The 12,031-nt window shown below is 44.6% G+C and overlaps 1 protein-coding gene across 3 annotated transcripts in view; it reads left to right on the plus strand.

Annotated features, from left to right (window-relative positions):
• Positions 1 to 12,031, plus strand: part of sbk1.S (SH3 domain binding kinase 1 S homeolog) — a 92,140-nt gene that overhangs the window by 51,156 nt on the left and 28,953 nt on the right. The window contains exon 1 of one of the 3 annotated variants that reach the window (XM_018239246.2): positions 10,628 to 11,134. The exons of the other annotated variants lie outside the window; for them this stretch is intronic. The gene's annotated coding sequence lies outside the window, so the exon portion shown is untranslated. Of the gene's footprint in view, positions 1 to 10,627; positions 11,135 to 12,031 lie in introns of those variants that run through there. 3 annotated transcript variants of the gene reach the window in all.

The following is a 12,031-nucleotide window of genomic DNA, read 5'->3' on the forward strand; positions in this document are numbered from 1 at the left end:
TAAATTGTAACAAATGTATCTAGGTGCACCTGCTATGTAGTATGGGGTCTCTGCTAAAAGCCAATTAAGTTTTAGAAACTTTGTATCTTTTTCTGGCTGTTCAGTGCAGGAGATCAAAGAGAAAATCGGGACATTTCAGTAACAATCAGGGACTGCGGGCTGAGCTGTCAAAACAGTTTTTGGTATGGTCAAAGAGCCTTTAAAAAAAAGTGGGGGTGTTTGTATGTGAGAAATGTTCCCTGCTCTCATTGCCCCTCCTAAATCCCTAATCAAGTACTTTTTCTTTATACCAACCAGTCTGGTTTCATCAAAACCGTTTGTCAGGGTTATTGGGACCCTAGTCACTAAATAACAGCTTCATTTCTATTAAATCAAAAAGCCCAAAAATAAATAAATAAGGGATTTGATTGCAAATGACATTGGAATAGCATTCCACTAAAAATGCATTTGCAAGATGAATTTCCCCTTTAAATGGCTACACCTATATACATTCCAGGAAACGTTATCAGAATTAACCTTTCCCGCACAAGCTATGAAATTCTTTACCTGACTGCTAATTTTAGTTTAGAGCAATGTCTCGGGATACCAAGTAACGAATAAGTCATACAGAGTAAGAATTATATTTAGAAGTGCAAATTCCTTTAACACTTATAATTATCACCTACATCGCAACAATCAGGAATTGCTGCTCCCGTCTGTGTAGTAACTGGTACCTACGTATGAAGTTGTCAGGATTGGGTGCTACAGAATTAACAGATCGGCTTATCCCTATATAACGTCTACTACTATACTGGGTGCATTGGTGACAACTCATCAGGGTTGTGACAGGTGAAGAACAGACCAGTGCAATGGCTGTGGGCAGTGGGTAATTAGCAGCATTCGTTTAATAATGTGTTACAATGTTTAAGGGGGTTATGTGTCAAAATCCAAATTTTTCTGGTTTTATAAATGAAAAAAGTCTGACCAAACTAGAATCCATGATTTAACCTTATTTATTATTTAAAAAGCATGAACTAATCAGTTCAGGGAAGAAAACGAAAAAATCATATGAAAAATCTGATTTTTTCGTGATTTTTCGGATTTTTCGACAAAAGTTGTTGCTGGGGAGGGAAGGGAGTATTCGTGAGGGGGCAGGTATTTGACCCTCTGGCCTAGGGTTGGCCCAAAAAGAAATCCGGCCCTGGGCGTGTGCACTCGTGTGGGTGGTGCGGGCGCTAGGACCACGCAGTCGGCCCGCGGACGGATGCTAGGATCCAAATCTGGCCCTGCCCGCACCTCCCCCCTGAACCCTTTCCTGTGCGCCGCAGCCGGGGTCAGGGAGGGATTTAAGCAGCGGCAGTGCAGGGAGGGGCTATGGGCTGGCGGGGCACAAAAGAGCTGGGGCCCATTGGGTTTTTTCCCGGTGTCCCACCAGCCCAGTCCAACCCTGCAAATGCACCCGGAACTCTCTACACTGGTTCTGGTTCAGCGCCTTTCTTACCCATTTCATTTCCCAACAGGTGCAGGCTTAAACCTACAATGGGGTCATCAGTGTCACATTGTTTTGAGTAAAAAAAGAAACATGGCACATATATCAACATGGGCTTGTTCTAAATGGTCTTCTAAACACATGTGCTTTGTCCTTTGGGACATGTGTGCATTTTTCTTCTGCCTTCTTTTTAGATTACCAAGAAAAATACAGGGTTGGTTGCTTTATAGAAATTAACTTACCTGAGACTCTTTAAGCCCATTACAAATTTTATACCAATCAACAAAATGATGAAATCACCGGACACCATATTTAATACTGCAATCTGGATTCTCCATTGCCTGAATGATGTAGCCTTGTGAGTGTTCTTGCTCTCCTGATTATCCTGAGGGATATCCTTGATTACTATCCTGAAGTTGCTCCCCCTGATTTTCCGGTGTCCTCCCAGTGGGTCACCGAAGATGAACACAGTGCAACGTTCTTGGATTCACTTTTGATCAAGGCAATACCCAAGAGCGCTGAAACGAAAAGATAATGCTTTTGCTTATCTAACAGTGATCCCACGCAATGAAAACAAATATGACTAATGCAATATTCTGTATCTTTGATGAATATATCCAGAGGCAGACAAGAATTAAAAGGCCACACCTTTCTGACCATCTCCCCTCAATGTCCAGCAGATATCTCCATATGTTCTTATATCTGCAGCCACCACCTCTTGTCCAATTCCTGTCGCTGGATTCACCTTAACAACATCTATACATAAAGAACTAGGCATTTCAAAAGGTTGAGACAATAACATGAACTGTATTGTAGGTATTTTAAGCAAAGGGCCTATTTCTTCTAGTGTGGTCAGAAATTAACTTCTGTTGCCAATATTCTTTGTTATGGGCCATTTAATAACTGAGCTTGCCAGGTTAGTCTTCCGGAGGATTTTCAGTTGCATTAGATGTGGCTCTGAGAGTATGTTATGCTTTATGTATTTGTTGTATTTTGGTGTATGTTTAGTCAGACTACTTCTAATGATGGATGAAATAGACTAACTATTGCATGTAAAATGATACTTTAGGGGGAATTCACAAAAGTGTCGGTAAAATAAGTAAAACAGAAGTGGCGATGGACAAATTTGTAAAATGTTGTACAAACGGCAAATTCACAAAGGCAGATGTTACCGTGTCTGAATGTCTCGTAAGTCCGACAATTTTCTAAAATGTCGTATATGTTTTCGTCGGACAGACGACATTTTACTGAGCGTTTTCAAAAGGCAATTTGACAAAATGAGTTTACAAACAATTCATAAAAACATCCACTTTTAACTACACTATTTCAAAAGTGTCGTACACGTCGGAAGATGGGCTGGTAAATGCTCTGTGAATTTGTAGGCTTTTGACCTTTTTTCGACCTTTTTTCGTTGACACTTTTGTGAATTCCCCCCATAAGGTTATGTGGGCACTACCCCCATCTTCAGTGTAAAGCTCAATCCTGGTCGAGCTGGCTTTCCAGAGTAGCAGAGGAGGCTCCAGAATCTGATGGACCCAGTCTCAAAGTTATCATTAGCACTTTCTCATTACTACTTAAAGCCTTTATAGCCTCTATACCATTGGGTATTGACTGTTTAAATTTTTTTTGTTGTGAGAGCAGCATCAGACTGGCGTGTCTGGGGCCCAATGGAGCTGCTGTTGCCTGCCTCCCGTGCCCATGCAGCATTGTATACCTTATGCTACCTTCCTCCTCCATAGGTTAGGGCCACACAGGAGGCCAAAATCAGCTACCTGAAATCCTCTGGCTGATTTCATCCCTACCGTGGGCAGTAGCATCCTCTATCTTCTACAGTGAATTGGCAAGTCTTTGCAATTTGAGCCAAGATCAACTGGTCTTTTTGCGAAGAGCTAATTTAATGAGGAAAAGAGAGGAGGCTCCTGCCTGCTGCAGGTGACCCTAGCTTTAACTCCTGAGAACAGGTGGAGCAGTATCCTTGGGGAGCAGGTCTAGGTTGGCAGGGCCCATAAAGACTGGGGACCACCTCTTTTTTACTTTTTCCTGGTGTCTCTCCGGCCCAGTCTGACTCTGGTTCTCTGGTTTGCCCTAGGAAGCCAATTCCCACATGGGTTTTAATGGCAGTTTTGCACCCATCAGCAAGCTTGTGCTTGTGAACACAGAGAGTAAAAAAAGTGTCCGATTTCAGCTATAGGCCAAAAATGTATTTGGAAGACAAAGGCACTAGTCTACATCAGATGAACCCCACCTGATTAGATATGATTAGGGTATGTAGGATCTACTATAAGTTGTGTTTGAAGGTTGATAATAGTTTTTGGCTTGTGCAGTTGCCTGGGTGCTCTCATGGCTTTTGGTGAGCTGCTGCAACTGACCCAAGTATTTCGTTCTGTAAAGCAGGTAAAAATAGCCGTGAGCAGGTGGGTAAGTGTTGGTATGAGTGACAGCAGATGGTGGTGCAGACACCTGGGCCTGGTGCCTTATTCTACAGCATTCCTTAATTAGGTTTCCAATTTCTGCTGGGTTAATAGGTTTGTTTAGCAGGGCCTTTGGTCTGCTGTGATTTTGTCAAGGCTGCTCTGCTTGTTTGCTGTGATTGTTTTACATCGGGCCTTCAGTGATGTTATATATAGAGTTTTTCATTGAACTGCAAATAGATCTGTGTGTTTAGGGCTATGGAGTTTGTTTGCGTACCGCTGAGAAGCCACTGTTAGTTGTTTAGCTAGGGAGGTGCTGGCTTTGCTGCACTTTGTGCATCTAGTGTGCCTAGTGCAGTATTACGCATTTTAGTTTAATGCCAAGGATGGCTTTCCTGCCCGTAGGATGGTTTGATATCTATATAAAGAATTCTTAATAAACCACATCTGCTATGATATGGCGCATACTTTGAGAAGTTATGGGAGAAAACCTTTACATAGTACCAATATGGCAAAGGGCTTCCATTGGGTTCATATAATATCCAGTTCCACCATAATCCTGTAGGGATATCTGCCAATATCTTAAAGTAGCAGTCTCATCAACAGACTTGGGCTTAATGCCAGCAGTGTTTCAGTGGTCATTAAAATGAATGGCTTTATTTTGGGATAGATTTGATATAATATTGGGTTACTTGGGTTATTGGCGTTATTGTGATACGGTCTATTGGTCACTGCTTATGTAGTGTGGGTGCTTGTATGGCGGTGGTTTGGGATGGTACATGTAACAAATTTAGAGAGGATCACTACCCTTTCCAATGGTGGTATGTTCTTTCTCTACTGGGAGAGATCATTCCTCATAATTGGAAGAAGGGGTGCCCATATCTCACATGCTAACTATGTAAGTAATTTACCCAGCATGTCTGAGAGCTGCTCCCATCCTCTGAAATTCCCTGTCAAGTTCAATGAGCCGCTGGCAGCTGAGGGACAACATAGTTTGGCTGCCCACCCACAACATAGGGATTGGCTGGCATCCTGTAATGCAAATTTCCGAGTGCCACCTGCTTTCCTTAACAGCCTGGGAGGGCAGCCAACGGAAGTAACTGGGTGCTGCTAGCAAGATTCTTAGGGAGATTTTCATTTAAGCAGTTGAAATTGTAATTTCTTTTATATGAAGAGGTGTATATTGCTTCACCCAATCCCTACTTATGATACTATATCTCCATAGAGGGCTCTAAATCCTGCAGCAATTTAAATAACGGCCACACAATGTAGAACCTAGAACACAAGCTTTGTCGTTGTGCCGATCCACAGATTGTAATCCATTTGTATTGAACTGCATTCAATTATAGTTTTGTTGTTCACAATATATATGTAACGCTAATTTGGTTACTGTCCCTTTAAATAATAGCTTCCTTGGCAATTCAGGGGCCCTGAGTCCCTTTTGCAAGTCGAAAAGTACTGGGAACTGGGAATCACAGCGCAGTGCCTCCACCTAGGGAGCACTGAGGAACTTACCTCAGAGGAATCCCCTAGGAAATAATAAACACACACACTTTGCAGATAACAATATTTAACTTTATATAAACTGTAAAGTAGTAACTAATACAAAAGTCACGCCTGTATGGGAATATAAGGGACACTACCTAAATCCCTATAAGGTTTTAACAATCTGTTCAAATACAGTTCGTATAGTATCACAGTCCCACTTGTCTGGAAGGGTTAAAAAGCACACAGTTCAAAATGCAATGTCCCTTTCCCCAGAGCTCTTATTCCCCCGGTAGCGCTACCTTTCCACAGAGTACCTTTTCCCTTGGAAAATAGCAGCTTCCCACGTAGCAGGCAAAATTACACAAGGCCTGTCTTCCTGTGGCAAATCCTCTTTTCAAGGGATTTACTCAGCGCTTTCTCTCAGAGGCAGATCACATTGGAATCACAAATAACTCTTCTCCAGAATCACTCTCACCAATGGCACTTTCCTCCTCTGAAGCTTTAGCAGCGTGGCAGGGTCAGACAGCCTCTTTCTGCACTCTTGCAGACCTCACAGATCCAGCAGGGCCTACACACACAGCTTCACAGTCTGGCACACCCTCTCCTCCCAGGATGCACTGCGGTCTCCAGCCAATCAGGTCGCTCTCCAGCCTGTTACTGGGCTGAATGATGTCACAGACAGAAAAGCAGGGGAAGGATTTCTCTTCTCCCCTACATTCTCCCCTTGGACAAATCGGCAACGTCCTCGCTTGCCGTATGCCCTGGCATGCCTGGACAGCAAAACAGTCAAAAATGTCTTTATCACTATTGTTACCTGGGACCCTAACATTGGCCTTACCTGGAGACCTGCGCTTACCCAGACCCAGTACTTTAGATCTATCGGGGGTATCAAAGGTTTCAGGGGCCTCCTTCATGCCAATAGGGTTCTCCACAGTAGTCTTCTCTCGACTCAACACCCTATCCTCTTCAGGGGAGTCACTTTCACAGACAGAAGGCTCATAATAAGACTTCTGTATGGTGGAATTTTTGTAAGTCTTACAACTTCGGGCCTGATGACCCATCACCTGGCACTTGTAACATCTCCCATGGAATCTTCTACGCCTACGGCGTACTTTACACAGTGCAGATTGGGTTTCACCTTCATCAGGAACTGGGCAGTTTGACTGGATGTGGCCAAGCTTTCCACACCGGTAACACGTAGGAACTCTCTTAGTTTCAGCTGGGGGTTTGGCTCTCTCATACAATTGAGCTTTTAAGTCCTCCAACTCTTTGCGAAGTTTCTTGTTCTCTTCTGCCAGTTTTGCTTCAGCAGGGGATTTCTCTGTATGCCCTGCAGTGGAACTCCGTTTGACCCTCACGTAGGCATCAGCCTCCTCTCGCCGAACCCTCTCCATCAGAGCAACATACCCAGGGGGTAGCTTATCCTGGTAGTGTGCTCTAATTGTCATGGCAACAGGGTCACTATTCAGAGTCCCTCTTTTCAATTGGCGAATTCTCATAGAATCCATTTCATCGTCTGTAATTGCACCGCGGCTCACTAGCAGTCTCAGGCCTTGTTCTAGCCGCACAAGATAAGCAGACAAATCTTCCTTCTCTTTCTGGACAGTAGAGTGGAAGCGGTAGAGCATCTCTGTAGCACTCTCTACAGGGCCAAACATCACCTCCAGGACTTCAATCAGATCACCCGAAGTAGCATCGGGGTGACCAACCATATAGGACTTAACAACATCCACGGCAGGGCTGCGAAGACTCTCAAGGATCTTCCTTCTCATAGTAGTCTCGGGCCCAGTCCAATCTCTCACGGACACAACAGTGGAGTCTCTCCAACTCTCAAAGGACTCTTCACCTGAGGGTACAGGATTGGTACCTGAAAACACTTTAAGTCTCTTAAAATTACCATTCCAGGCTAGCTGTGTCAGTTGGTCAGTAAGTTGTCCCAGCGCGCTCACAATCTCTGGAGTATCCAGCCGGCCACCAGAACTATGGCGACTCCCCTTGGAGACCACGCTCTCACAGGATGGACATCTCTTTATGTGACTCTTTTCAGCTGGCGAATCAAACAACGTCTTGTTCAGCTGCACACTCTCCGGTGCCTTCACTGCATACTGGGTAGTAAGGGCATCACCCTGGGAAGTTAACTCATCTGCGTCATCAGACATATCAGGCAGAACAATCTTCCAGGGCCCTTCACTTTCAGCATCAATATCAGGGGGAACACGGTCTCGATCTATCTCTCTGGGGCTGTCTATAAGAACATTCAACAGGACCCCGGCAGAATCCCGCCGTGACGCAGCCACCCTTGGGCGGTAAAAAATCTGTTCCCCATCCAGAACTTGATAAATAAATTCTTCCTTCACTCTGGGCACCATGGGCCCAACAGCGGCAACCTTTCGGGGGTTAAGTCCCAATGCAGTGCACCATTGGCGAACACTTTGTGGAGTTTCAAAAGCAGACATATTTTCATCAAACATCCCCAGCTTCCCAGTCGACATCTCAGCAGTGCCTCCAAAATGTAACGCTAATTTGGTTACTGTCCCTTTAAATAATAGCTTCCTTGGCAATTCAGGGGCCCTGAGTCCCTTTTGCAAGTCGAAAAGTACTGGGAACTGGGAATCACAGCGCAGTGCCTCCACCTAGGGAGCACTGAGGAACTTACCTCAGAGGAATCCCCTAGGAAATAATAAACACACACACTTTGCAGATAACAATATTTAACTTTATATAAACTGTAAAGTAGTAACTAATACAAAAGTCACGCCTGTATGGGAATATAAGGGACACTACCTAAATCCCTATAAGGTTTTAACAATCTGTTCAAATACAGTTCGTATAGTATCACAGTCCCACTTGTCTGGAAGGGTTAAAAAGCACACAGTTCAAAATGCAATGTCCCTTTCCCCAGAGCTCTTATTCCCCCGGTAGCGCTACCTTTCCACAGAGTACCTTTTCCCTTGGAAAATAGCAGCTTCCCACGTAGCAGGCAAAATTACACAAGGCCTGTCTTCCTGTGGCAAATCCTCTTTTCAAGGGATTTACTCAGCGCTTTCTCTCAGAGGCAGATCACATTGGAATCACAAATAACTCTTCTCCAGAATCACTCTCACCAATGGCACTTTCCTCCTCTGAAGCTTTAGCAGCGTGGCAGGGTCAGACAGCCTCTTTCTGCACTCTTGCAGACCTCACAGATCCAGCAGGGCCTACACACACAGCTTCACAGTCTGGCACACCCTCTCCTCCCAGGATGCACTGCGGTCTCCAGCCAATCAGGTCGCTCTCCAGCCTGTTACTGGGCTGAATGATGTCACAGACAGAAAAGCAGGGGAAGGATTTCTCTTCTCCCCTACATATATTTGTTATGGTTGAATGTTTGGACTGTTTGGCTGTGCCCATTGCTATCCATGCAGAATAAGAATGGGATCAGAGGGCCCTGTTCACATGAGCTTACAATCTAGGGAATATGTTTGACACAATGCATATTCGTAATTGCTGTTTGTTATAAGAGCAGTTTATTGGAAGAATAATTAGCCAGACTGTAAGTGAAGGTGAGTTATAAGGAGCCATAAGGAGCATTGTGCAGGACTGCATAGGAGCCACCATCAAGCCGCAATATGCATATTTCATAAGAACTGTGCATTAATGGCTACATCTAGAGATGAAACATTAGGATATGTTCCAAAATGTAATATATACATGCACTGCCCCAGTCCTCAGCAGAAATCCTAGTGTTGCTGAGTGCCTTGAAGGGAGGCTTGGGCACCTGCTCTCACTCCCAAATTCCTCCTTAGCACAGCTGACCTTAAAAAAATGAGGAGCGGCCTCTAGGACCCAGCTGTTGTGGAGCACATGACTGCAAACAGAACATGACAAGGGGAAGTGTGGGGGAATGCAAAGCTGATTTGGAAAGGATCATAATAAAATATAGAGCAAATCTATATGGAGGCATAGGATTCGGCTATTAGGTGTATTTACAATTGGTACAGAGGAAGGGGAACAAAAGATGAAGAATGAGGTGTCTATGTAAAGCAGTGATATTTAACATACAGGAGTTACTGTGAGTTGTAGTTCTGCAACAGTCAGATTATTTATTGAGACATACAATGGAACAAATGCTGTTCCAATTAAATCAGAGGTGTAGGAATATCAGTTAGGGAGCTCATATTAATAGAGAGAAGTGTGCTGGGCTCAAGGGGCAATAGTGTAGGGTTTGACAGAGGAAGATCTAATAAAAGGAGAGAAGATAAAGCGAAGCAGATATAAAGAAAGACGGAAGATAGACAGGGTCATAAGAGGACAGGGACAGATACACAGTGAGAGGGAAATAGATGAGGGAAAGCAGAATGGAAAGGGACAGACAAAGGATAAACACATTGGGAGGACGAGAGTCCTAGAGGATCACAGAGGGAACACGGACAGAATGAAAAGAAAGAAAATAGGCAGATAAAGGCACATTTTAACAGGGAGGTAGGGAGACACACAAGGGAATATCAGCGAGGTAGAGAGAACAGAGTTGGGGCAACACAAGGGAAAGCAGGCAGAGGGAGACAGAGATCAGCCACAGCAATATATGCGGATTATATATAAGGATTACATAGGAAAGAGACAGTGAGGCATGGGGAAGGGGATAACAAATAGTGGGACAGATAGAGACACTGAGGGATGGCACTAGAAGTGACAGACAGAGATACACAGGGGTATCACTCATGTTACATACAGCTGCACCGAGGAACACAAAACAGACACATATACACAGGGATCTCACAAGTGGGACAGATAGAAGCACACAGCAGACCATAAGAGGAGACAGACAGCTATACATAAGGAAAATTCAAGTGGAATAGACAGAAAGACACCCAGGTATAGCACAAGAGAGGACAGAGAGACACTAACTGAGACACTGAGGAATAACACCAACACATTATGATAAAACAAGAGGGGACAAAGACAAACATAAATCACAAATAGATACAAAAAAAACAGGAAAACTCCACAAAAATAAAGATAATCTGCAGGAAAAGCAGAGGATAAAAGGACTCAGCAGCAGAGACACCCAGGAAGAAGTTAAGGGAACACAGAGTCAGGGGATAAGGTGGTGACAGAATACAGAGCCAAGCACAACTTGTATAGAGACAAAGGGGAGAAAGAGACACATAAGGCAGGAGAGGACAGACACAGGGAAAGCACAAGAGAGAGAGAGAGAGGCTAGAAGGAGAAAAGGCTTAGGGAGGGAGAGCTAGAGAAAGCACACGAGAGGACAGACAGAGGGGGAGAGCTAGAGGGAGGGAGATAGCACAGGAGAGAGAACAGATTGGAAGAGGAAGACAGAGTGTACAGAGGAGATTATAGGCAGAAAGAAAGGAGGAACAGCAAGGTGCAGAGCTGGGAAGGACAGATAGTGAGAGGAGAGGAAGGAAGAGATAAGGTGGAAGGAGCAAAGAGACAAAAGGACATTGAGAAAAGAAGGAGGTTGGCAGAGTAAATCTCACAGGCTGCTGCTACTGTTAGAGACTTGCCTGCCTGGCACAATAAAGCCGGTGGCTATTACTAGGGAGGACTAGGGGCTCTGCTGCTGCTGCTGGAAGACAGGTTAGGGCAGAGGGTGGGAAGGCCCAGCCTATGGAGAGGAGGGCAGCAGTGAAATGCATCTGATGTGCTGAACTGGGGGGACAGGAATCCAACCACTGGGAATCCTGCAGGACTGGCACACACGGGATGAAAGTGGACGGCTGAGGACTCTTATTACCCTGGATCTGATCACCACCAATTCCAGGTAAGGTACAACACACAGACTCACTCCTTTGTTTCCACTTTCCATGCCAGATGCTTCAATGCCATTGATACTTTAAATGCTGTCAACTTACCATCCGGCAGAACATACAAGAATTACTGGCTATTTAGGTTTAGCAGACTCATTATTTAATGTGTTGACACAGTGTATCCACACCATAAACCCTGCCTTGGCCCAACATGCAGAATGGTCATTTATATCTCCCCCCCTTCTTTTGCCAGTGGCCTGGAGAACATCTATCTTTCCAGCCATTCAAATGCAGGTCATTACTCCATTAACCTCTCCATGAGAGGGATGTGCACATTGCAATGCATAAGCCTTGCTGCCTGGATATTAACTCCATGCTAGAGCCCTGCAGAGCGTTACATGATTTGCCCCTTTCAGTGAGCAGCAGAGCATTGCCAACATTCTCCCCTAGATACTAATTCACAAAGACTTGCTGAGCAACACCACTTTAGCTCCTTACAGTGCTTAATATTAGCAACCCAGATTCCAGCACAGTATCCTGGAAATTCTATGGATTTATGTGTGTGTGTGTCTACTTAACCATTTCAGCTCTGTACACACAAACTCTGCCTAGCAGCCACGTCACTCCCTGTGTAACACTGCTGTGTATCTGTGTCCTGAAGGCAGGTTTTGTGTGTGTGTCTGACATACATACTGCTCTGTGGTGGCTGTGAATGACACCTACAGTCTTGGGCCGTGGGTATGAATAGAGCTACTCTGCGGCATTGTCAATGGTTTGGAGAAAGCACATACAGACAGCACTGTGCAGCTTTGTGTGTGTCTCTGGCAGAGGGGCTATACCCCAGGGCCTAATCAGTCTGTTCTGCTTAATTACATACTGAATCAACACAATTATATATATATATATATATA

Source organism: Xenopus laevis, chromosome 9_10S (assembly GCF_017654675.1).
Source record: "Xenopus laevis strain J_2021 chromosome 9_10S, Xenopus_laevis_v10.1, whole genome shotgun sequence".
In the NCBI taxonomy this organism is placed as follows: Eukaryota; Metazoa; Chordata; class Amphibia; order Anura; family Pipidae; genus Xenopus; species Xenopus laevis.